The 27,158-nt window shown below is 46.4% G+C and overlaps 1 protein-coding gene and 1 long non-coding RNA gene across 9 annotated transcripts in view; one reads left to right on the top strand and one right to left on the bottom strand.

The window, feature by feature from the left end:
• Positions 1-27,158, bottom strand: part of MRPL36 (mitochondrial ribosomal protein L36) — a 1,017,194-nt gene that overhangs the window by 282,314 nt on the left and 707,722 nt on the right. The window contains exon 1 of one of the 8 annotated variants that reach the window (XM_050795334.1): positions 23,947-23,950. The exons of the other annotated variants lie outside the window; for them this stretch is intronic. The gene's annotated coding sequence lies outside the window, so the exon portion shown is untranslated. Of the gene's footprint in view, positions 1-23,946; positions 23,951-27,158 lie in introns of those variants that run through there. 8 annotated transcript variants of the gene reach the window in all.
• On the top strand, positions 11,719-13,094 carry LOC126957438 (uncharacterized). Its single transcript, XR_007726770.1, has 2 exons — positions 11,719-11,874; positions 12,711-13,094. It is a non-coding gene; the product is annotated as an uncharacterized LOC126957438 (long non-coding RNA).

The following is a 27,158-nucleotide window of genomic DNA, read 5'->3' as shown; positions in this document are numbered from 1 at the left end:
GGAACACAAACACATGTAATATATTTAAAAATCAGAAGAGAAAATGCATGAACGACAAAGGTAACAGAGACTACCAAGATTGACATGTGGAATTGACAAAGAACCAAATAGAATGTCTAGAAATGAAAAACGTAATAATCAAAATAAGCACAGTGGGTGGGCCACGTAGACCTTAGAGGCTGAATTGGAGCTAAGTTACTCTATGTAAAATATGGAAGACAGATTTTAAGGACTGACTCAGGATGCACAACAGAGTTACTAAAATATAGAAAATACACAAGAGTGTTTAAAGAAAGGACAGAGAGGTAAGGGTATGGTGAGGAGGCAGCATTAGAAAGGTAGGCTCTGAACTATCAGCAACTGACAGTAGACGAAGAATCTCAAGTTAATGAAGCCCAGTAAACCCCAAGCAGCAGAATTAAAAAGAAATCCTCACCAAGATATAGAAATGCAGCTGAAAACCACCAAGGACAAGGAAAACATCTCTGTTCTCAAGAAAGAAAAAACAAAAATTTACTACAAATGGAAAGAACCATCTAAGAGCAGTAGGCTGAATATTTTCTCAAAGTTTACACAGAGCTGAGAATAGTTTGAATTCCAACAAGCCAATGTGGGAAAAACCCACAATACAGGAGGCATCAGATAGAGTCCGAAGACGCGTGGCTTCAGAAGTGGAGGTAAACAAGCTCTAGGCTGTGTCGTACTCTGACTTTCCCTAACGAAGCTTCCGATCCTCAAACGATCAAACCAATTTCAAAAATACCTAAGTACAAACAGGGAAAAAACCCCACAATATAGGAATCTAATAAAATCTGGCATCCAACAACATAAAATTAACAGTTTGCAACATCCAGCAAACAAACAAACAAAGCCACTTCCAGGCATGCATGACAGGAGGAAAATATGGCTTACCACAAGAAAAAAAATCAGTCAAGAGCTGCCTCTTATTAGCAACCATGGAGGCCAAAAGGAAGTGGACCAACATCCTTAAAGTGATGGAAGAAAATGAATGTCAACTCCAAATACTATATCCAGTGAAACTGTCATTCAAGAACGGAGGTAACATGAAGACATTTTAAGATAGAAGATAACTAAAATAAGTCATCACTACAAGAAATGTTGATGATAGTTCCTGGGGAAGAATAATAGTGACACCAGATGGAAGCTCAGAACATAAGGGACAAAAAGAAAAAAGAGTATCAGAAATGGTAAATATCTGAATACATTCAAAATACTATTTTTCTTTTTTGCCAAAATGTAACATTGTGTCATGGGTTTATAATGTGTGTAGTTGTATTATGTATCACAATAATAACATAAGGGCAGGGAAGAAATATAGACCTTAAGACTGTAAGATTTCAATATTTTACATAAAAAGTAGACCTACTAAAAGTTAAAAGTGTATTAAATTGCCAGAGCAACCATGAAAGGAAATGGAATTCTATAAAATCAGTAGTAGTGCAATGTATGACAATAGTAGCCCAAAGGACAGGTGCAGGGGAGATGGATGGATAGATGAATAGGACAGATGGATAGGTAGATAGATGGATAGATGAATAGATAGACAGATATATAGATGGATAGATAGATGTATATATGGATAGATAGATGAATAGATGGATAGATGGATGGATAGATGAATGGATAGATGGATAGGTAGATAGATGCATAGATGAATAGATAGATGTATATAGATAGATGGATAAATAGATGGGTAGATGGATAGATAGATGGAGAGATGAATAAATAGATGTAGATAGAGATAGATAAATAGATAGATAGTATATTAGTCCTTTCTCGAACTGCTATAAATATACTACCTACGACTGGGTAATTTATAAAGAAAAGAGATTTAATTAACTCACAGTTCCACTTGACTGGGGAAGCGTCAGGAAACTTGCAATTATGGCAGAAGAGGAAGCAGGCATAGCTTACATGGTGGTAGGTGAGAGAGAGTGCATGAAGGAGGAATTGTCAGACACTTATAAAACCATCAGATCTTATGAGAACTTGTTCACTATCATGAGAACAGCATGGGGGAACGACACCTGTGATCCAATCACCTCCCACCAGGTCCCTCCCTCAACATGTGGGGATTATGAGGATTACAATTTGAGATGAGATATGGGTGAGGACACAGAGCCGAACCATATCAGATGAATAGGTAGATGGATGGATAGATGAATAGATAGATGGGTAGATACATGGATGGATAGATGGATAGAAAGATAGATGGATAGATGAATAGATAGATAGATAGATGAAGAGATAGATGCATATATGAATAGACAGATGGATAGATGGATAAATGACTGGATAAACGGATGGATGGATGAATAGATAGATGGCTAGATGGGTAGATAGATGGATAGATATAACTATTGTATCAATAGTAGAGATAAAATTAAAATATAAAAATATTAAATTAATCAAAAGGCAGAAAATGAGGAAACTAGAAATCAAGTAGAAAACATGGACGTCTTGCAAGGTGGAAGATTTAAATCTAACTATCAATAATTGCATTAAGTGGAAATAGTCTAAACAGGGTTTGCTGTTAGAAGGAATTATTTAAGGTAGAAAGCTGAATCAAATTAATTTGTAGCATCACAATACTCTGAAAAAAGGTAATATAGTTTCCTGAGACTGAATATATTAGACATAAGTAATAAATGTGAATGTGTCTAGGTTTATGTACTAATGTTTATTATAAATCGGACAATTTCTCAAGGGATGAACAACATAAATTAATCTTGTAGTTTCTGCTGTCTTCAAGTAGAAAGAATGAGTTGAACAATAACTCATTGATATTTAGAAAATGCTAGACATATCCTGCTGTGCTTTTTCCTATTGCTGAAAACAATTGGGATTTGAACAACACGTTTTAGTTGTTTTAAGTGCAGACAAAAAAGATTGTACTTCTGACAAGAAGACTCCCTGGAGTCAGTGCCTCGAATGGAGGAAATGAGTCTGGTTGAAGCTGGGATACCTTCCCGCCTTCTCTCTGGTGGCCGTGTGAGCCTGTGCTCCTTGGAGGCTAGCACTTCAACTGTTTCTTTTACTGGAAAAGGCATTTTGGTGTCAGTCATGGGATATGCCACTTTCAACTCTCCGAGTCCTGCTCAGATCTTGACCCAACCCCAGTCTTCAATTCCCTGTGGTAACAGTAACTGAATAATCAGTAAAGCTGGGCTTCCACATCACTCCTGGGCACCGTGTACTGTGGGTCCCCCCTCACCCCACACAAACGCAGACATCTGGTTGGAAGTCCACACAGCACATGGTCTCTCCTGGCTACAGTTGTACTGACATCATTGTTGTTGATTTTGTTTTTGTGTTTGTTTCTGTTTTAAGCAACTGCCTGATCCAAGCATTTCAACTAATCTGGCTATTGTGGCTATTTCTAAGACCAACTAAGTCAGTTTCCTGTTTCGATGGCTTGTGGGAACCATTTAGATTGTGCAAATGATTAAACGACTACATCACATCGATTGCTCTAAATAAATACAGCCTAAAGCAGTCTGCCCCTAAAATAGCACATAAGAGAGGCAAGATAGAGTGCCATATAGTTCTTTAGATACAAAAATCAATAGGATAATTCAGGTTCTAAGGAGAAATACTTGATATGTCAAGTTTGCTTATTTTATCTATGAGCAAATGGAACACAAGACCAATTGCTCATATTTATTCCATAGATTCCTGGCAGAAGCCAAGAACTGTCTTAAATAAATTTTAAAAGTAAGTTACAAAGCATAGGTTAGCCCATTCAATAATGATTTTCAAAGTTTCAAGTGTAAATATTTCTTAATGATTACAAGTTGATCAGTGTAATGAACACATATTGAGTAGACAAACTAAATGCACACTATACATGTGACATAAACACTGGTTTCAGTTTGTCTCAAGAAAAAAATAAGAAAAAAAATTGGCCCCCTGCAATGGCAAAGAGGGGCCTCTATTGGGGTAATTCAAACAGTGCCCTGTAATACAGGAAAGACTTTGAAAACAAGAGGCACAGAATATTTCCAGTGCTCATAAACGCAGAGAATTTCCAAATTGATTCTTCGGGGAAAACTCTGATCTGGAAGTATTGGACTAAGAATACTCGTTTAAAAACACAGGTGCATTTCTCTCCCAGTGAACCGAATGTGCAGTGCTGAGGCACTTGTGAATCATGACACCTGCAGGGACTACCTGATGGCAAACTCCCCACACTTCTGCACCGCTGCCTCCATGGGGCAAACTCCAGGCCCCCTGCAGTCCCCACCAGGCCCTGAAGACGCACTGACATTCAGCAGAGCCCACCTCCTGAGGCCTCTCAGTATTCTCTTGTTCTCTGAGGACAGTGTCGCCCAGGTGACGCCCTGGTGTGCTGCGTGGACATCCTGCGTGGGAACCCAGGAGACACACTGGTGGGAGCAGTGATTGCATTTGGCAAAGCCTCATTCACCAGGAGAGTGAGCCAGTGGCCATGTGCGGCAGGATCCAGGTGTGCAGCAGGACCCGGGCAGCTCTAGAAGTTCGCAGGAGGAGCTACACGGGAGAGATCGTCCTTCCCAACACTGACAGGGGACGCTAGTGCTCTCTTCCAACAGAGTTGCTTAGGAACAGAGGGCTTAGAGGAGAAGGCATGGGTGGGAGAGAGGGGGTTGACAGTGAGCTAGGGAGAGGTGGGCAGAGGCCTGCGGTGGAGCCCACAGCTGGAGGCAGAGAGTGAGCTCACTGGGGAGGAGATGGGGAGGACAGCGGAGACTGTGACCACAAGGAGAAAGTGTGCATGAAGAGAATCCAGAGTTCCTGCCCCTGTGCTATGGGCAGAGAAGCACATGGGCCCGGCCAGCTGCAGAGCAGAGGCCGCCACTCTCTCCATCCACCCTCCACCCACTCGCAAGGACATGGCATGAGAGGCCGGAGCCATGGCCCTCATCAGCACAGGCCTGTCCTTTTCCCTTCTGGAGTGTGATGCTGTCCCGATTTCACGCACGGCTGTCAGGCCACAGAGCGAAATGCAGGGTGCACGGCTTTCCTGTGCCCACTCTGGAAAGCTTCTCACCTGCGCTGAGTCGGCCACAAGAGAAATGGGTTATTGCCTGAGGGGTGCTTGTACCCACTAGGACCCTTTCAGAGTTGAGAGAGGCAGCATCTTGCAGAGAGGAATGTTCTAGAAACTTCCCTGTGGGCACCTGCTCTGCAGGCTCCTTCTGTGTGGTGAAAACGTCTGTGAAGAAAACACTCCCAAAGCCTCAGCAAGGGTGTGCGCGCCCTCGAGACACCGTTCACCCCACCCCAGAAACGTTCATTCCTGCCATGGAACCTTCCTGTTCATTCCACGGAGGCTGAGCCGGCTTGTGGGGCTTGGCAAGGACTAGGCGGGGGGTGGGCATCGAACCCTAAGGAACGGAGCCTCCGCTGGGGTCGGGGTCCAGTCCTGGGGAGCGCCGGTCCCTGGAGCCCAGCAGGGCCCGACCGCCTCCGTGCCGCCCTCCGCGCATTTCCTCTCCTCCTTCCCAAGTCCATGGCTCCGACCACCGAGACCTGCCTCGCCAAGCAACGCCCGTTTAGTTCCTTCCTCATTTATTTCCTTCCTATTTGTTCATTTTGCAAAAGCTCCCTTTGGAAAGCCGGAGTGCAGCGTGGACTGGCCGAGGCCGGGGGCCAGGCTGCGGGCGGCCCGGGCATCGATCGCGCGGGGCGTAATGAACCCTAATAACAGCTCTATCACCGCCCGCCCGCCCATTGGCCCGGGTGCCCTCCAAATTAGCCACAGAGAAGCCAGCCTGTCAATATTAATTCCGCCGCGGAGATTACTTGTTATGGGAGAACAAAGGTGCTCTGGCTTGAGCTGAGCAACTTAACTCCTTGTCTCATAAAATTTAAGCTGCTATTGATCGCCTCCTTGCATTGTGTGGGGATTAAACACGTGCGCGTGCACACCCAGGCCCACGCGCGCACACTCTCGGGGCGCCCGGCCCCCCTCAGGCAGCCGCCCCACCGCCTCGCCTCCCCGGAACCATTCAGCAACATGAAGCAAATTAAATCAATGAATTCATCCTAGCAGATGGCCACTTTAACACTCAGTTAGCCTTTAGATAATTGAGCGTTGACTCCGGAATCATAAAATGGATGGCTCGTTTGTACATTTTACTGAAATAGATCACCGAGGTTAAATAAATGAAATCCCATTTGTCAGGCGGTAATAAATGGCCTCCCCTTCTGCAAACAGCTCTGTTTGGCCTAATAAATACAGGGACGTTACAGCGCTCCTCCCTTGATAGGGTTACAGCTTAATGAAATGGCCTTCCCTCTGCTTGTTTTTGCCGCCTCCTGCACCGTGTGATAAGTAGCAAACCAACGAAGCTTGTAATTACAATCTTACAGAAACCCGGCCAATCTGTATATAAATCTCACCCTCCAATTACAAGATGTAATAATTTTGCAGTCAAGCTGGTAATGAGGTCTAATACTCATGCCTGTGATAATCCCCCTGGATGCTGACTCTATCAGATGTTAGCTTTGTAATTATACTGGCAGAAAATCATTATTTCATGTTCAGCAGAAAAATGAGGTTGGTGGGAAGTTAATTTTCTCTATGCTCTGTGAAGCATAGACAAAATTTTAATGATTTAATCATTATGGTTATCCCTTTTGCAATTGACCCACGTTACTTGTGTAGAAACATTGGCACATTTAAAAGTCCCTGTTACCCGATAAAGCTTGCCAGGTATGCAGCTTTTAATGTAAGAATAACTGTGTACAATTAAACTATTACCCTGCCGATAGGGAAAATTCATTTTACTTTTAGTTTCCGTTATTTACGTGTGTGATTCATGGAAATGTTTATGTCTTGCCCACACTATAATAAATGGCTAATTAAAAAAAATTGAATTATGCCACCCTGATTATGTCAACCCTGCAAAATTGCATCACAGAAGAATATTCAGACCAGATAATTTTTGGGTATGGGCCTGAGAAGTGACAGCTTCTGTGTCTCCTGTAAAGAACAAGGACAAAAATGGAAGAGCTGCCAATATCCCATTTGGGGAGTGTAATTTCTCAAATACGAGCCTTTAATATTTCTCAATCTGGCTGGAGGACTGTTTACAAACAATGCACTTTTAGATACAGTTGATGCTTGAACATCATTTTTTCCTCATACTTTTGGTGACTCTTCAGTGACGTAGTGGAAGACACACATCGCACACATGGCATGCTCAACAATGTCAGGCTAGTCATAGGCTAAAGAAAGATAAGGATATGAAAGTTGTCTCCCAGGAGGCCAAGTTTAACAATAGACTGGAAAACATACTCCCAGTGCTATATTTGCAGTAAAACTAGCTTTGCTCTGAAACTCCTAATAAGGTCGGAAGAATTTTTCTGCCCGCCTGGTCAAATGTTGCCCACAGCTTAAGACTCTGCCTGTGTCTGCATCAGCCTGCTCTGGTGTTGACAGAGGTCGCCGGCTAGCGCAGCTCCACGCCGGGTTGCAGCAAGGGTTCCAGTGAGTGAGGAAGGTGCCTGGGGGATAACCGTGTCCCTGGTTCTAGACTTATTTTCCTGTCCGTACTTTCCTGCAAAACTGAAGTCTTTGGAATCAGCCCTTGCCCACACCTCTAGGATCGTGAGCGGGCTGAGGTGTGCGCTGCAGCTGGGAGAATCCACTCAGCGTCCTGTGGGCTGTGAACGGAATGTGCTCACCTCTACAAGGGTGGAGACTTTCCAGCCATGAACCAAGGTAATTTTTTTTTTTTTTTAAGGAAAATTCCATATTAGCGAATTGGCGTTTTGCTGAACTCCGTCCATATAGAAAGATATCAGTATCTGTTGCAAAAGGCAGATACAATTTTAGGCACCTAATCATAATTTTTATAGATACCGAGATGAACTATGCAAATCTAGGTTTAAGTGTATAATTAAACTGTGGCACTTGGTTTCTCCTCTTGCAGTTATAACTCTCAAAATCGCAAGATAATTGATCATTGAAGATTTTGCCTTTTCAGGATAAAAGCCAAAGTGATTGCTCCAAATGGACATCCATGCCTGTCACCTGTGTAAGGATCGCTGAGTGTCTCACAAAAGCATGTGTGTAGGAAGGTGGCGTTGATGTCGATGATTAAACCAAGCAGTACAGAAGCATCGGTGCTGGTAACTTATCCCCGTCCTTCCCATTGTTAGATATCCTCTTCCAGTGAATGGTGAGTGAGAAGGGGTCAATACTCCTGGACCTGGAGTGTGAGATTGCTGGTGCGTGGGTCTAGTAGGAGGTCTCAGGGCTGACCCAGAGGATTACGTAAATGTAAGCTGTCCCTCTCCAAGAGGCCCTGTCCGCAAGGTGGTCTACGTGAATGGCCCTCCCTGGAAACGTGAAATAAGTGGCCCATGTGCTGTGCACAATGGCCTAAGCCCGCGGTGCCTGGCAGATTCCTCCAAGTGCCGTTCCTCAGGCCCTGACTTCCCTGGGAGGGGAGCTGGCCCCCGAGCTCCTGCACACCGGGATTCTGTGGGGTGTGGTCTCTTGCCCTGCCTCCCTCTGTAGATCATTTCCAGCAAGTTCTCCTGCAGGCTCTTTGTGCCTCCCCTTCTCGTCTCCCTGCAGAGGCTGCCAGCTCTTGCAAAGCTTGGTGCTCAGGCTTTGCATGGCTTGGGTCTAGGCATGAGCCTGTGACTGTGGGAGAGCTACATGGAGGGAAAAATGAGGTCCTTTCATATTCAACCCCTCCCCTTACCCAAGAGGAAGGATAGATTCACAGACTTTTGTGCAAAGGCCACCAAATAGACTTGCTGGGATGTCGTCCTCAGAGGCCCCACTGCATGTGGCCTGGAGCTTGCACATTACTGAGCAGGGGCCACGCCCGCTCCTTGCAGAATGGCCCTGCTGGCATGGCCATATGGCCTGTGCTTTCCACCAAGTCAGAGAGATATTTTTGGTTCCCTTAAAAGTACCCTCAAAATCCCTAGAATCCGTTGTTGTTGTTGTTGCTGATATATTTTTTAAAGGAATGGCTTTCTTCCTGCCCATGTCAAATCATCAGGGGAATGGTGCATTTCTGTCTCTCTGTTTCCCTTTCAAGATCAGGAATTGTCTTTTATTACTGTCTTCAAGATGGGAGTGGCTAGCAAAATTATACCCACATTGGAGGGATGGGCTTTCCTTAGAAGGTTAGAGCAAGGTCAACCCCAGCTCACCTGCATTACAGGTGTTCTAGGTTGCTGTATTAGTCTGTTCTCACGCTGCTGATAAAGACATACCTGAGACTGGGTAATTTATTAAAAAGAAAGTTTAATGGATTCACAGTTCTGCATGGCTGGGAAGGCCTCAGTCATGGCAGAAGGTAAAGGAAGAGCGAATAGATGTCTTCTATGGCGGCTGACAAAGAGAGAGCATGTGCAGGGCAACTCCCAGCTATAAAATCATCAGATCTCGTGAGACTTCTTCACTACCATGAGAACAGGATGGGAAAGACCCACTCCCATGATTCAGTGCTCTCCCACCAGGCCCCTCCCACAACACGTGGGAATTATGGGAGCTACGGTTGAGGATGAGATTTGGGTGGAACACAGGCAAAACGTATCAGTTACGGGGTCAAACTTCAGTGCATATTCTTGCAAATGAAGGGACAAGAGTCAAGTTGTAGCATGACTGGATTTCCTGCTACATGAGGATATTTAAGAAAAATGACAGGCTTTTGTGGCTCAAATACAAGCAGAGATTTTTGATGTCTCCTTGAGCCCGAGGCTGGCAGGGCCCATAAAGCAGAGGCAGTGCCCTCTGTGCCTCCAGCAGCTGCCGCCAGCCTCTGTCCTGGGCAGGGTATCATCAGCACCGAGAGATCCTCCTGGGCTGTGAAGGTAGGTGAGTCGGTGGGTTCTGACACCAATGTTTGGCTTACGTTTCTACATTGTTTTATTTTCTCTCAGTTTCTGTAAACTTCTGCAAGTCTCTGTGGAGGCACTTCGGACATATGTATGTACAGAGTAAAAGTGAAATAACTATTATAATTAAAAATGTGATGTCTGGGTATCTGTGGGGTGCTTGGGCCAGGGGACGGCCACCGACGTGAAGTGGCAGGAGGCACCTGCTGCCCAGGCCTCCCCCACATGCCCCTTGGTGCCACAGCAAGACGCCTGGTACATTTGCCCAGGAATCCTGAAGGTAATTTTAATTAGGAGTTGAGATGTCAGGAAATATGGGTTTGAATTCTGGCTGGATGTTTAACTCTGTGGCCATAGAGAGATTAAGCACCATCTCTGTCCTGAACTGGACAATGAATGATCATCCTTCTTCCTGGAGTTCATATGAGGGTTAAATGTCTGCGTGGTGCTCAGCACAGTGCCCGGAAAAGAGCAGCTTGTTGGAGAGTCTCAGCCAGCCTTGCTCCTGGCTGTGGAGTCCAGGCTGCCTGAGAACTGTGAGCACTGCAGCTATGGGTGGGACGGGTTGGAGGAGCGCCCGGAAGCATGCTGTCTGCCAGTCACATCACTGCGGAGACGGAGGAGGCACCAGAGCCATGGCACGGCAGACGGTGAGGGGTTCTTTCCCTGCCGAGCATGGAAAAGAAAATGGCACCTCTTTCTTCCCCAACTAGACACAGATCCCGGGTTAAGCACCTCTTGTAGATAGTGTGGTGTTCCATCTGCAACCCTACCTTCTCGTTTAGATGCTGTGGCCTCCGTTTCATGCAGAGAGAAACAGAGCACAGAAGCTAAGTGACTTGCTGAAGACCCTGCGTCTGGGTACAGACGGGATTCAAAGCCAACCTACCTGCCCTTGCAGAACCAGAGTCCTCTGGCATAAGCAGAACCCACCCGTCGCTCATCGTTTATTTACGACATCCTGGAGTTTAGTAAATGTTGGCTATGCTGACTGTAGATGCTGTGTACCCATTTCTACCAGAATTTCTAGGTTCTTTAATCTCTTTAAATGTTTGTTACTGTCTTAGCCAGCCGAGGGTGCTCCAACAGAAGCTGTGGATGCAGTGGCTCAAACAACAAACAGTTCTTCCTCCCAGTTCTGGAGGCTGGGATGTCCAAGGTCAAGGCACCCGGACACTTGGTGTCTGGTGAGGGCCTTCCCCCAGGTTTGCAGACAGCGTTTTCTTGCCATGTCCTCTCTTGGTGGGGAAGGCGCTGGGGAAGAGGAAGCTGTCTCATGTCTCTTTTTTAAGGGCACTAATCCTGTTTTTAGGGCCTCACTCACATGACCTATAATCTGCCAAAGGTCCCATCTGAGACATCATCACACAGGAGACTAAGTCACCAAACACCGAGTTCCCCGTGAATCTGTGACAGCCACAAAGCTTCCCGCGGCACCGTGGGGTGAAGAATAGTTCTTTGATTCATCAGTTATCTTTCCTGCATGGCCATTTCTTCATGTCATCAATGAACAACACTCGGAATTCATCCCTCCCGGTCTCCCCACAGAACCAGGCGCCCCGGAAGTAGATGGAGCACTCTCTGATGCCTGAAAGGAAAGCGCGACTACTTTGAACACATTTTCCCATCTCCTTCACTGCTCCATGCTCATGGATCTTTTGTGTCTGTCTGCAGGAAGCCTGATGACAGTCGGGCAAACATTTCGTTTGCTTCCTTAAAGGTTTTCTTACTATTTGCTACAAGAAAGCTAAGATTTCCTGGATTTGGGGGAAAATGGCACGTTTACAATCTTTGCTTTCCCTAACATCTTACAATCTTTAATCTGACGTTTCTCTCTAGGCATCTTCTGGTGGGTGCAGGACCCGATGGAGGAGTGATGGGACCTCAGGGCCGTGTCCAGGCTCTTCCGGTCAGTCGGTGGCCTCCACAAACGCCAGCCAGCCAGCCCAGTGCGAGCTTCTGCTTGGCCAACATGTGGCAGTTATGATGCTGCAGTTGGGAGAGGGGGTGAGGATCAGTAGTTCCAGTAGGGGGCGCCACGGGCACCCCTGAGAACCCATTTCCATGATTTTAGTCCCAAATTGGATTTTGCTGGGAGAAATTCTCTGCCCTGTAATTTAGTGGGGGTGGTTTTTAAAATCACAGACATTGGAGTAAGAAAGACAAGGCTCTTCCGTTTGCTGGTCTATGACTCACAGGGGAATACCAGAGAACTTGGCATCCAGAAAACACTCAGTAAATAAAGACATTGCAACTAAGAAAAGACCCGGGCGCCATGTTCCTTCCCTAAGGCTCCTTTCACTAGGATGCTGTGTCAGGGCACACACACACGAACTCACATTCACACACACATGCACTCACATTCACACACACTCCAGGAAGCCTCTAAAAGAAATGCAGGTGTTCTCTGGTAGAAAGAGCGTCGCTGAAATTCACTCAACAGCATGGTCTTCGTGTCTTTCCCGTCCAGGCCCACACTCTCAGCTGCCCCCTGCCCTCTCACTCCTTTCCTCCTGTGTTCTCCAGCAAGGGTGGGGCCCCACTGTCATTCAGAAAACCTCCTCCTAGCTTTTCTATGCAGGGAGTCATTCACACATCCAGCAAGGAAAACAAGGGCCTGTGCAGACTCCCCTTGGGAGGTAATGGGAGAGGGGTTCTAAATGCTTGTCACATTTTTACCTGACACTGTTACTACCATGATACCTACTAATAACTAATGCCAACTTCTGAAATATCTTTCCTATCCTCTTATGGGAAAGAACTCTGTGGTTTATAAACACCAAATCACAAATCTCCAATTTGCATTCTTGTTTGTCTACTTGTTTGTCTGTTTTCCACTGCAGTGCAGGAGCCCGTGGGAAGAAACCCAGTTTCTAGCGCCGAGGGGCTCAGTATTCCCAAGTCACCTGTGAGATGAGCTCTGAGCACCTGCCCACACTCCTGAGATGTAAAACCCCATCACACGCAGTGGCAGATGGTTAAGACAACAACCAACCAACTCGTCAGATAAAAGGTTCACTCCACTTAAAGTGGATGATTTTAAAATTTGTTTGTAAAACCTTTGATATTTGGCTACTAAGAAATTATAAGATCCCCGTGGACAGGCAACTAATTTTCTACCTTTCCTGGTTCTTTAAAAACAAATAATTATCACAGGTACTAATTCAAGCTCTCAGAATTGCACTTTTGATTCCTAATAAATGCCAAAATAGATCCTATCAAATATTTACAGTGGAGTCATGCATAAAGTCTGTAACCTCAAGAACACGAACTGTCAATTTATACTACTCTGGACTCAGTGTGGCAAGTTAAGGGGTGAGGAATGGGATTTCGGGAAAAGCCAAAGGGTCTATTTGTTTATGATAAATACTTTAAGTATCTGTTATAAAATGTGACCAAACCTGTCTTATTCTTTGAATAGCTGATTTACCTGTTTTATCCCTTCTCTGAGTTATTTTCATACATTTTTCACAGATAACTGCAATACTTTTTCTTGACCTGAGATTTCTGAAGTTAATAAGTTAATATGATGGAACTGCTGTGTGACACTGGAATTTGGAGTGAGGGCATTGAAAAAGAGCAGGGCTTCCTCCCAGCCAAGGGCTCTTTAATGTGGAGGCTGGAGCAGCCCAGAAATCTTGCAGCAAATCTACAAGGTGGGCTGTGACTGGGTCAAACGGAAATCTCTTTCAGTACTTTGTTCATGCCATGCAATACTCTTACTCTCATCATTTCGATAAGGAATAGGGTTTTTTTCCCCTTTTAGTTCCTCTTCCCTAGAGATATAGATTTTTAAGCGATTTTGTGCCTCAGGTTTACTTAAGTTTTAAAAAAATATTTTCCAAGATAGATAAAACATTTTTTTTCCTCTTGGAATAATGAGTATTTATTGACATTCATTTAGTGTTGTTTCAGCAGACTGCTCCCTGCTTGACCCCTGCCAGCCCCCAGGAGTGCATTTTGGATTAGAGGAAAATTTGGAACAATTCGAAGTGCTTTTAATCATAGTAAAACACATTGGGATGGTGTTGAACACGTTTATAAAAAATTACACGTGTTTGCATTGGCAGGAAGCATTCCAGAAAATGCCAAGAATTTCCAGGCACTTTGTGGATTTTCCAGATGATAAATGATAATTTTCCTGCTTTCATTAGCTGTTAAATTTTCTTAACTCGTCCAGCATTGATACAGGCAGAGCAGGGCATGGCAGACCCCGCAGTTCCCTTCATCATACTTGCTTCTCCACGGTGTGGCTCTGCATCCATAGACTGGCAGGTTGCCTGGGGGATCTTGTAGGTACCATTTCTCCTCCTTCCAGTAAAAGCAATCCTAAAAGTTTAAAAAATAATCAATTTAGAAAGTACTACTGTTAATTCTTAATTTTTATTTATTTTTTGAAACATTGTATCCTTTGACCAACATCTCCCCATTTTCGTCCCCACCCCCAGGCCCTGATAACCACATTCTACTCTCTGCTTTTGAGTTCAACTGTTTTAGGCTCCACATATAAATGAGATCATGCAGTATTTATCTTTTTTTTTTTTTTTTTTTTTTTTTTTTTTTTGAGACAGAGTCTGGCTCTGTCGCCCAGGCTGGAGTACAGTGGCGCGATCTCGGCTCATTGCAAGCTCCACCTCCCGGGTTCATGCCATTCTCTTGCCTCAGCCTCCCGAGTAGCTGGGACTACAGGTGCCCGCCACCAAGTCTGGCTAATTTTTTGTATTTTTAATAGAGACAGGGTTTCACCATGTTAATCAGGATGGTCTTGATCTTCTGACCTCGTGATCCGCCCACCTCGGCCTCCCAAAGTGCTGGGATTACAGGCATGAGCCACCGCACCTGGCCCATTTATCTTTTGTGATTGGCTTATTTTGTTTAGCATAATGTCCTCCAGATTGATCCATGTTGTTACAAATGACAGGATTCCAGTCATTTTTATGGCTGCATAATATTCCATCGTGTACATATAGCACATTTTCTTTAACCACTCATCTGTTGGTGGGCATTTAGGTTGGTTCCACATCTTGGCTATTTTGAATACTGTGATGAACAGGGGAGAACTGATATCCCTTCGACATACTGAGGTATGTCAAAGAAATACTCAGTAGCGGGACTGCTGGATCGCATGGTAGTTCTGTTTTCAATTTTTTGAGGAACTTCCATACTGTATTCCATAGTGGCTATACTAATTTAATTTTTACCTATAGTGTACAATGGTTCACTTTTCTTCACATCTTCACCAATACTTATCTTTCATCTTTTTCATGGTAGCCATTCTGACAGGTGTGAGGTGATGGTTCATTGTGGTTTTGATTTATATTTCCCTGAAAACTACTGATGTTCAGCACTTTTCCATATACCCATTGGTCATTTGTGTGTTTTCTTTTGACAAATGTCTGTTGAGGTCTTTTGTCCATTTTTAAATCATATTATTTGGTTTTTTGTTGCTGAGTCATTTGAGCTCCTTATATTTTGGATATTAACCTTTATTAGTTGCATGGTTGGCAAATATTTTCTCATATTCTGTAAGTTGCCTCTTCACTCTGCTGATTTACTGTGCAGAAGCTTTTTAGTTTGATGCAATTCCATTTGTCTATGTTCAGTTTTGTTGCCTGGGCTTTTGGGGTCATATCCAAAAAATCTTTGCCCAGACCAATGTCAAGAAGCTTTTTCCAGCTGGGCGTGGTGGCTTCTGCCTGTAATCCCAGTATTTTGGGAGGCCGAGGCAGGAGGCTTGCTTGAAACCAGGAGTTCAATACCAGCCTGGGCAACAAAGTGAAACCACATCTTTACAAAAGCAGTTTTTAATTTTTAATTAGCTGGCCACAGTGGTGTACGTCTGTAGCCCTAGATACTTGGAAGGCTGAGGCAAGAGGATCTCTTGAGCCCAGGAGTTAGAGTCTGCAATGAGCTATGATTATGCTACTGCATGCTAGCCTGGGACATAGAGCTAGACTCTGTCTTTATTTAATATTTATGGGTTTTTTTCCAGTAATTTTACAGTTTGGGGTCTTAGGTCTGTAAACACTTTCTGTTCATTTTTATATATGGAGTGAAATAAGGGTCTAATTTCATTCTTCTACATGTGAATATTCAGTTTTCCCAGCACCATCTATTGAAGAGACTGTCCTTTCCTCATTAGGTTCTCTTGGCAACTTTTTCAAAGATCAGTTGACCACAGATATATGGATTTATTTCTGTGCTCTCTGTTCTGTTTCGCTGATCTATGTTTCTGCTGTTTTTATGCCAGTACCATGCTGTTTTATTGCTATAGCTTTGTTTTAGGTTTTGAAATCAGGTCGTGTGATGACCCTGGCTTGATTCACTTTGCTCAAGATTGCTCTGGGTATTTAAGGTTTTTTTTTGTGATGCCACTGGAATTTTGATATAGATTGCATTGAATCTGTAGACAGTTTTGGGTAAAATATTCTACTTTTAAGTATTATCACAATTAAAGAGATTCAGTAAAAACCTTGCAAGATTAAATTTGCCATCAACAAATCCTTTTAATTTTCCTTCCTCTGAGAATTTCTTCATTTCCTCCTCATTCCTGAAGGACAGTTTCACTGGCTATATAATTCATAGCTCACAATTCTTCTTTAAGCACTTACAAAAATGCTGGGCCACTTTCTTTTTGTTTCAAGTTTTGGGGTAAAAAAAAACTGCTGTTATTCAACTTAGGGTTCCGTTGTAGGTCAGGTGCTGCTTCTTTTTGGCTGCTTTCAAGATTTTTTCTTTGTTTTTCATTTTCAGAAGTTTAATCGGGACGAGTTTGTGAGTTTCTTCTGTTGCTGCTGTTGTTTGTCTTGTGTATTTCATTTAGGGTTGGTTCATTTTGTTGTATGTGTAGGTTTGTGTCTTTCACCAGACTTGCAAAGTTTTCAGCCATTATTTCTTCAAATACTTTTTCAGACACCATATTAGTCCGTTCTCATGCAGCTATGAAGAAATACCTGAGACAGGGTAATTTACAGAGGAAAGAGGTTTAATTGACTCATAGTTCTACATGTCTGGGAAGGCCTCAGGAAACTTACAGTCATGGCAGAAAGGGAAGCAAACATGTCCTTCTTCACATGGCGCCAGGAGAGAGAAGAATGACAGCCGAACAAAGAGCGAAACCTCTTATAAAACCATCAGATCTCATGAGAACTTACTCACTATCATGAGAATAGCATGGGGGAAACCGCTCCCATGATTCAATTACCTCCCACCAGGTCCCTCCCACCACATGTGAGGATTATGGGAACTACAATTCAAGATGAGACTTGGGTGGGGGCACAGCCAAACTGTGTCACACTCTGTTTCTCTCACCTGTCTGAGACTCCAATGGTACGACTATTACACCTTTTGTTATTGTCTCACAGGTCCCTGAGGGTCTCTTTATTTGTTTTCATTCTATTTTTCTGTTGCTCAGGTCGGGTATATTCTATTAATTTTTTCTCAAGTATGCTGATCATCTCCCTTGTCCTCTCCACTTTACCGTTGAACCCATCCAATCAGTGTTCCATTTTTGGAATTTTTCAGTTCTATGATTTTGATTTGGATAGTTTTTGTAACTTCTATTTCTTTGTGGTGATTTTTAAAAATTTCTTTCCAACCAGCGTTCCATTGTTGGGAATTTTCAGTTCTATGATTTTGATTTGGATAGCTTCTGTAACTTCTAAATATTTTTAATTTCTTTCAAGGCAACTTGCAATTTATTGCTGAAGAATTTTAATGACAGCTGCGTTAAACTCTTTGTTAGATAATTTTAACTTCAGATATATGGTTGTATCAGAGTGTTGTCATCAACTGATTATCTTCTAAAATTCAGAATGTGATTTTTTGTTTATTGGTATCGTGGCTGGTTGTACCTGGCATTTTGTCTCTCATGTTATGAGACACTGGGTCTGACTTGCTTTATCTATTTCAGCTTGCAGTCCCCCTACTGTATTTTAGCATGCAGGTCCTGGCCTCCTTTGTGAGCTGTGGTTCCAATGGTTTAATCTGAGGGCTTTGTGGGGTTGTTTTGATCTTGGTTTAGCTGCTGCTTCTGGGGCTCACATTGGTCTCTTCTGGGACCGCCTCTGGGGTGGAAGGGACTTCCCCAGGCCAGGGCACTGGGTGTCTCCTAGCAGTGACAAGGAGTCTCCAGCCGGGAGGAGGAAGGGGCTTGACTGGGCAGCTGTCACAGGGGATCCCCTAGGTGTCCCTGGCTGTCCCAGTGTCTCTGGCATGGGGGTCCCAGGGCTCACAGGGGAAGCGATGCTTCCCTAGGCACTGATTGTTACTGAAGGTCTCAACTGATCCCTTTCCTAGCAATGCCAAGTCCTTCACGTGGTGTCAGAAGAACTCCGGGTTGATCCCAAGAGCAGTGAGCCTCCCTGGGCTGCCTTCTGCCATTGTGTTCGAGAAGTGCTGGGTCTGAGTGGTCTTCATAGTTGGTTGGGGACGTAAGGTGCCCTGCCATGTGTTATCTTTTCAGTCCTGCGTTCCCAAGGCAGGTCCCTTTCTTTGCACTGCCAGCCAGAGTCCCCCTTTGGGTGTTTCCTGCCTCCTGCCTGGGGTTCACAGTCACGCTCTGCAGGAGGAATGGGCAGAAGCAGCTCAAAACCATGGTGTTCAGCCCAGACGTCCACAATGTGGCACTTGACTCTGCGACGCCAGGGTGTACTCATGACATGCGCTTCTCCAGCTCTTCTCCAGGACAGCCTGAATGCGATGCTAACGCGGTACCAAGAACTTCCTCACACCAGCACGCTGGTCTCCAAATGTCATCAGTTACAAGAATGCAGGGCTGCTTGGCCTGTTGGCAGATTCCAGGTGTAGGGTGGGAAGTAGAAAGGACAGGTCTGGAGCATCTGTCACCTCAGATAGCGAGGAGGCGCTCGGCGACAACCAGAACCAGTCACAGGACACAGGAGCCCACAGGAGAGGCCCCCACTGGCCCAGCAGGGGCCAATCTGAACATCCATAAAGGCAGCAAGACCATGGGTGGAAAAGCATCACTCTCATTAATGCCTATGAGTTCCTGATTGTGCTAAAACAATCACAACTATCAGCATCAACCTTTTGAGATTGCCAGGGCACCAGCTCATTATTCTAAAAATTGCTGCATAAAAGGTAAGAAAACTGAGCATTTACCTTGCCCTCCCTAAGGGACAAAGCCCTTCAGAGCATCCATGTAGTCGACGCGTATGTAATATTGAGCAAAAGGAAGAGGCTGACTATTGCCAGATCCAGGAGGCTGTGGGCTCTAGCAGCAGAGCCCCCCAGACACCCCCAGGAATGGGGCAGAAAATGGCTCTCGACATGCCCATGCCCCTTCATGCCACGTTTCTTGAGGAGCTCTGATATGAAGTGGAAGAGGGTGGGGATTCCCAGGACCGTGCCTGAAGCCCTGCGTTTTAAGGGGATGGGGTAGAAGGAGCAACCCAGGGGAGCAGAAGGAGGACACGCCAGGTAGGATGGGTGGTGAGGGCAGGGACAGGCAGGGCTTGCAGGAGGAAAGCAGGCCAGCTGGCTGGGAGACCCAGGAAGCCCACAGGATGAGACGAAGCCGTAGCAGCAGCTGGAGTGTCGGGGGCCATCCTGATGGAAGGTGGGTGGGATACGGGTGGTGGGTGGGATACGGGTTGCAGTGGCCTGGGGGTAAGGGGAAGGGAAGAGCCTCTGTGATGTGGGGAAGCGGCTGGGATGGTGGAGTGTGGCTCCAGGGAGAGTAGCTTTAAATCTCAATTCAGTGCAAGAGACCACAGAGCATTTTGTAAGGTGGACAGGACCCTGTGAGGAGGTGTTGGGAGGAGGGCCCAGGAGGGGTCAAACCAAGGGGAGGGCGGTCAGTTGCTGCTCCTCAGCAGGAAGGACGGGAGGCAACTCAGACGGGTGTAGACATGGGTGTGGGGCGTGAGTCTGCGCTCTGGTGGATTCTACTTCGTCTACGGTGTAGAGGCAATTTTCAACATCGATCTCATTCCTGAGAGTTATAAGAGAGATGGAAGAGTCAGAGGCTGACAATGGAGGGGGCCATTTCAGAGTAACTTTTGCTAAAGGCTAGAGAGTGAGATGCCCAGACAGACAGTAAGCTTGCAGGGTGGTGGATACAGGTGGGGAGACTGGGCGGGGGATCTTTCTATCTTCAGGGCTTTGCTGCTTAAGGCACAGGCTCAGAAGAGGAAGAAGACGGCTGGCCCTGCTGGCACTTTCCCAGGATGGGGGGAAAGGCGTGGGGGCGTGTGTGAGGGTGCTCGCAGGGATCGACCATGGACTCCAGGCCCAGTGTGAGGCTGTGGGATGGGACGTGGCTGGAGACTGCGTCCCATGAAGGGGGAGCCCGCTGCAGCTCAGTGCGGAGCAAACGCAGTGGGGAGCTGAGGGTGGGGGACCTTTCCACGGGTGACAGATTCGCCCCAACAGCGGGAGGTAAATAGGGCGGCCGGTGCCAGGAGGCCGAAGGACATGCTGACCGTGCTATTCTCTTTGTCGCCTCTGTTGGTGCTTATTAACTGAAAAACACATTTGTGTGGGCAGGGAAAATTTTAATGGATCTGGGCATGTTTCCTTTAATACAGATTTCACAAGAAACCAAAAGCAAATTAAATTACATTGTTATGGTCTTTTCCTCACTATTTAAATTTGTGAAATGACCACAGATGCTGAGGACGTATCTGAAGGGGAAACTTTATTAATCTCTGGACAGGAAAGAAGGCGGGATGCCTGTGGGACCGTCCCGAATTTCTGTCCTACGATGGTCGGGCCCTGCCGGAGAGAGGGTCCCTCCGACTTTGCCAGAGCTACTGAGAAGGGGACACAGTCCTGGGCCCAAGAGTGAGGCTAAGCCTTGGTTTTCCTCCTATCCAAAAAGGAAGAGCAGAAGGTGCTAGTGGGTTCTGAAAGTTAGTCTGATTCGCCAGCTGGACTGAGGGCTCCTTTGTTTTGTAGAAGAGACTCTGGCGGTGGCAGAGAGACAACCACCGTAGGTGTGGAGGACCCCAAAGCACTGGCCTAGGGCCACAGCATGCTTTGGTGTGGGGAAAACACATCCTGAACTTCCAAGAAAAATATTAAAGCTAAGATAAATTGTGCATTGACAAATCATCAGGTTATTTTTTAGAAGTTTTAGATTTATAGAAAAACTAAGCAGAAAGTGTAGCGTACAGAGAGCATCCTACATGCCCCACACCTTGTTCTCCTATTATTAATATCTTGCAATGGTGCAGTATAGCTGTTACAATTAATGGTCCAATATTGATACATTATTACTATTAACTAAAAGTGCATGGTTTACATGAGGGTTCACTCTAGGTATTGTACAGTCTGTGGGTTTGGACAAGCCTACAATGACATGGACTCACCGTTATGGTCTCATCCAGAGGAGTTTCCCTGCCCTAAAATTCCTCTGTGCTCCCCCTGTTTCTCCCTCCTCTGAGCCCCTGGAAAACACTGATTTCTCCACTGTCTCCATAGTTTTGCCTTCTCCAGGGTGTCATGGGGTTGGAATCCTACAGTAGGCCTCCTTTTCCCACTCGCTTCTTTCACTCTGCTGTATGCACGTAGCATTCCTCCGTGTCTTTTCGTGACTTCATAGACCATTTCTCTTTAAAGCTGAGTAATATCCACTGCGTGGGGGTAGCCACAGTTTGTCTGTCTACTGAACTACTGAGAAGCATGCATTCTGCCTAATCAACTTTTTTTTTTTCTCTTTTTTAAGGAAAAAGCATTAAGATTAAAATGTGGATTTTTTTAAGGGAAAGATACTTTGTGGTCTTTGGACTTTGATGATGAGGTTAGGTTTTCCAAGGTGCAAGGCGATCTTGCAGAGAGATCAGAAGCAAAACGTAGGAAACCACCACGGGCCAGGCCGCTTTTGGGTCCACTGGTGGCAAGACCCTCCCAACCAGCAAGTCAAATAAATACGAGCCATCTTCCATTTCTGACAGGTGCATAGTTAGCCTGTGTAGCAGCAACAGTAAAAGTGCATTTAACATTCCTTTAATTTTGAACGTTTGACCATGTGAACAGCTTCATGATGAAGGTGAAGGAGGTTTGCCTAAAGGCTCTCCTGTGCTGGGTCCCTTCAGTAAGATGGTTTCTGACCCTCTATCTGACGGGGAGGATGGAACCATCTCCCTCTCTCTAATAGGAAGGACTGAACCTATGGCTGAGTGAGTGGGGAGGGAATTAGGAATTCAAGATCCAGAAATAAGGAAATCCACAAAAATGTATGCTACACAACTTTTTTTTTTTTTTTTTTTTTTTTTTTTTTAATGTAAAACTTACCTTCACTCGGCTGGGCATGGTAGCTCATGCCTGTAATCCCAAACTTTGGGAGGCCGAGGCGGGTAGATCACCTGAGGTCAGGAGTTCGAGACCATCCTGACCAATATGATGAAACCCCGTCTCTACCAAAAATACAAAAAATTAGCTGGGTGTGGTGGCAGATGCCTGTAATCCCAGCTACTCGGGAGGCTGAGACAGGAGAATCGCTTGAACCTGGGAGGCAGAGGTTTCAGTGAGCCGAGATCGCGGCATTGCATTCCAGCCTGGGCAACGAGAGCGAAACTCTATCTAAAAAAAAAAATTACCTTCACTCACAACGAAGTTTGGCCATTAGACTCAAATGTATAGGGTTAAAAAACCATTTCTCTTGCTAGCACAAATAGTGATGACACTACTCCTTTTCATGTGCTATGTTTAGTTTTACAGATAGAACAGATATATCACCACAGTTACGTTTATAGAAGCAGAATTTTGGGGAGAAACATGATCATTAAAAAAGCCGAATAATTGGATATAAACATTTAATTATTTCCCTCATCTTCATCATCCCTATAGATGTTATGTCACTTTTATGCCCAAATAAAGCAAATGCACATGTATGCTATAAATAAAGCTCGGGTTATTGTGTGGATGAGAACATGGGAATGGCATTTCGGAAGGGAGGTAAAAACGTCTCCCAAATGCACCCGTTCCCGTTACCCATCATTTAGGTGTTGTCCGTCAGAGGCGTTTGCATCTGGCGCTGACACTGTGCAAAACTCATTTACGGAAACGTTCAGTCACACTTGAGAAGTTGGGCACATGGTGTCTCTTCTCATGTAAGTTTTTATTCCAATTTTGTCTTTTCATCTGACTCTCTCTGGACCCTCGACCCCCCAGCTCGATCCCTTTTTTTTGCAGAGAGATCTAATCAGCGGCGTGTTAAACAGGAGGGGATCTTTTATGTCTGTGGCGGTGGGACAAGCGGAGCTCGGCTGTGGATCACCAGAATAAACAACGTGGGCCGATTCAATTACAATGCGGCCCGGCTTTTATCTGGTGGTGACATCATTTCAATCAAAATGTAAAATAATACAATCCAACAGTTGCAAGAGGCAGAGATAGGACACAGACGGCTGCACTCGTCATTTAATAAAAGAGAGGAAGGGGCCCCTCCTCCTGACAGCCGCGAAGCCTTCCAGTCCCAAATCTCCATTACCTGCTCGCAGGAACCGAGCCCAGAGATTGTCTATTACCTTCGGTTAGTGGAAGCCGTAATGCAGGCTGCAGACTCCTGTCCTGTTTTCCCCTTTGCTCCTTTAATTAGCGAAAGCATGAAATCTTCCTATTGGCAGCTTCTATCGCTTCCCCCCACCCGAGCAGGGACTTTATTAATTTCCTTTGTCTCCTTTGAATTTTTTTTTTTTTAAACAGCGATGTTTTTCAAGAACCGCAAATCATCACGAGAAGAAAAACATAATTCAAGGGCAAATATATCGTCTCGAAAGTGCTTAGGCTGCCGAAAGCCTCGGTGGCGCGTTTCCCTAGCTGCAGCAGTTCGTGTGCAAGTTTCCTTTCAGTGCCAAGACTTTCAGAGTCCTCGGGGAGAGCGAGAGGGCTCTGCTTTGTGTCAGGACGATAAACACAAGAAAGCCAGTGCCATCCACCCTGCTCCACAGCAAAAAGGGAGAAAAGGAGGGCGCGGCGAGGGAAAGGGGAGCAGAGCCGTGATTCCGCAGCCGACCTTTGTGGATGGAGCCCCAGCCTCTGCGGATGGGGACCCGACCTCTGCGGATGGGGACCCGACCTCTGTGGATGGAGCCCTGGTCTCTGCGGATGGAGCCCCGGCCTCTGCGGATGGGGCCTCGGCCTCTGGATGGGGACCCGACCTCTGCGGATGGGGACCCGGCCTCTGCGGATGGGGACCCGACCTCTGGATGGGGACCCGACCTCTGCGGATGGGGACCCGGCCTCTGCGGATGGGGACCCGACCTCTGGATGGGGACCCGACCTCTGGATGGGGACCCGGCCTCTGCGGATGGGGCCCTGGCCTCCTGTGGTCCTTTCCTGTTCATCAGTGTGTGCATTGTTTTTCCTTGAACTGTACTTCGTTTACAGCAATCAATCATTTTAAAAGGAAACGATCCATTATCCATCAATACTTTTGATCCTTCCTTACAACCGAGACGATCCACAAAACAGAACTGGCTCGGGTGAGTCCCACAGTGCGGCAGCAACCCCTCGACCTCATCGCCTGGAACCTGGAGCTCCTGCAGAGGCTGCGACGGCCCAGCCTGGGGCGACTGGCTCTGGCCTTCCCTAGCAGGAGAGAGAGGGATACAGCTTTCCATGCCCCCTGGTATCCTAAAGAATACAGCATAGTTGGAAAGGCAGTATTTTCATATAAAAAGTCAAATAGCAGCATGTTCCACTGTGGCCTAAGAATAAAACAATAGGATGTTTGTGCAACCAACAGAAAATCAGGTGACTTGGGGAACAGGAGGTTAACTGGGAATTTACTCTCATTGTATTTCAGCAGAGGCTGTGAACAGGGAACAAGAAGTCCTGTTCCAAAAGAGGGGCTAGGCCTTGCCACTCAGAACCTAGTCCCAGGAGGCACGGCCCCTGTCTGCCATCACTCCCAGCGCAGCCCTGACACGCACAGAAGGCCAGGCACTTCCAGCCACCCCCCCACACAGAAGGCCAGGAACTTGGAAGGAGTTGATGAGAGGCGTTTCCTGGCTTTCTGTCTTCCAGCTCTGCCTGAGGGGAAGGCATATTCCCCCACCGCATGTCCATGAGGGGCCTCCCAGGAAAGCAGGTATGGAGATCAGGACTCCCATAAAAGGGGAGATGGGAAGCCCCTCCCCTTCCCAACTGAAATGGAGGGTGGGAAGGAGGTGGACTGTGTGTGATATTGAGGGTTTGGCTGAAGCTGGAGACAGCGGCCTTAGGCAAACTGTCCAGAACCCCCAGTAACACCACAGTGAAACAGCGGAACAGTGAAATTTGGAATTCTCTTATTCATTTACCGAATACTTGTCAGATGTTCCCTCTCTTCTCTGCTTCAAAAAATGTTCTTAAAGGCTCAGACTCTGAGTAGAAATAACAGATCATGCTAGGGTTCCAAACACTTGGAGACATTTTGCAATACGTGAAAACTCTTCCTCCCTCCCTCAGTAGCTCTCTCTTTCTTTCTGATCGCAGTCTCTCCTGGTGTAGTGATGATGCCAGAATGCACACCCAAGAAAAGCAGATCCACAGCAGACCAAAGCAACTTGGGGGTGCCCTAAATCTCTCAGTTGGGGCATCCCCGTTTCTCAGGAGCTGGAGAGGATAACTCTGTGACCTGTGGGAGTACACGGCTTCTCCCTAAACCTCCAGGACTCCCAGGCCAGTGTGGGCTCCCTGGGGGCCCTTGGTGCAGGTCCTGTCTCCACTCCTCCTTTCTGTTTCCCACTCTATGTGATCCCACCGGAGAAATTCAACCTGTTTCTCAAACTGCACATGCCCATAACACCCACACAAAGCACCTGCGGTGAGGCAGCCTGGCACGGAGTCACAGGACATGCAGGGGCCCCAGGAGAGGTCACGGTCACAAGGAGTACAGGAGTGACGTGAAGCATAACGGCCCCATAGTTTGTGGTGACCACAGACGTCCCGAGGTCACATGACACACAGGGGCCACGTAAAGAGTGATGGTCACATGACACACAGAAGCCACGTGAAGAGTGGTGGTCACATGACACACAGGAGCCACGTGAAGAGTGGTGGTCACATAACACACAGAAGCCATGTGAAGAGTGGTGGTCACATGACACACAGGATCCACGTGAAGTGTGGTGGTCACATGGCACATGAGAGCCACGTGAAGAGTGGTGGTCACATGGCACACGGGAGCCACGTGAAGTGTGGTGGTCACATGGCACACGGGAGCCACGTGAAGAGTGGTGGTCACGTGACACACGGGAGCCACGGGAAGAGTGGTGGTCACGTGACACACGGGAGCCACGGGAAGAGTGGTGGTCACGTGACACACAGGAGCCACGGGAAGAGTGATGGTCACGTGACACACAGGAGCCACGTGAAGTGTGGTGGTCACATGACACACGAGAGCCACGTGAAGTGTGGTGGTCACATGACACACGAGAGCCACGTGAAGTGTGGTGGTCACATGACACATGGGAGCCACGTGAAGTGTGGTGGTCACATGACACACAAGAGCCACGTGAAGAGTGGTGGACACACGAAGTGTAGCCTCCCATGTTACACAGTGGTCAGCACAGGGTGTCTCCCACACACCACACCATGCTGTGACCACACCTCCCTGGCCCTTGTTCCCAAGGAGCTTCCATTGTCCCAGCTTCTTCGCCAGTGACTTCTCACTGGTCAGTTGCTGTAGAAGGAGACCTTTTTTTTTTTTTTTAAACACGTTTTTTTCTTCTATTTCACAGAAGGAATGCCGGATGTCCCTCTGTGATGGCAGCAGCCATGCTGCGTCTTTCTGCTCCGGGGTTCTCCGCCGTCTCCAATTCCACCCAGTCTCTTGGCCTTGGTCAGGCTTCGGCTCCCACCTCTGTGCCAAAAATTTCGATGCCCTCAGTCAGGGCACTTTGCAGAGTCTTACAGCCTACCGAGGCTTGATTCCCTTCTCACAGGCAGCAGTGTTTGATGGCTGGTGACACCAGCCTCCTGGAGTCTTTGCGCAAATGCCACCTTCTGAGGGATTCAAAATCCCTCAGATTTTCCCTACTTGACTCTTCCAATGCCTGCTTCCCTACTTGACTCTTCCGTGGCTCCAATCCCTACAAGACAATTTATACTGATTCATTCCTTTTGTGCTTCTTTCTCTCCTCTTCTGGTTGTGTGGACCCAGGGATTTTGGCCTAACCTTTTCTCTCTGGTGTCTCTATTGCCTTGGAACCCATGAACTGTGCCCTGCAAACAGCAGTCGCTCTTGACAAATGCACAGGGTGAGTGGATGTGAGTCATCCTTGTCTACTTTCTCTTCTCTCCCTTCCAGGAGCAAAATTTCAGAATAATCCGATGTTCAT

Source organism: Macaca thibetana, chromosome 6, assembly GCF_024542745.1.
Source record: "Macaca thibetana thibetana isolate TM-01 chromosome 6, ASM2454274v1, whole genome shotgun sequence".
In the NCBI taxonomy this organism is placed as follows: Eukaryota; Metazoa; Chordata; class Mammalia; order Primates; family Cercopithecidae; genus Macaca; species Macaca thibetana.
This window is presented reverse-complemented; position numbering and strand designations above follow the sequence as displayed.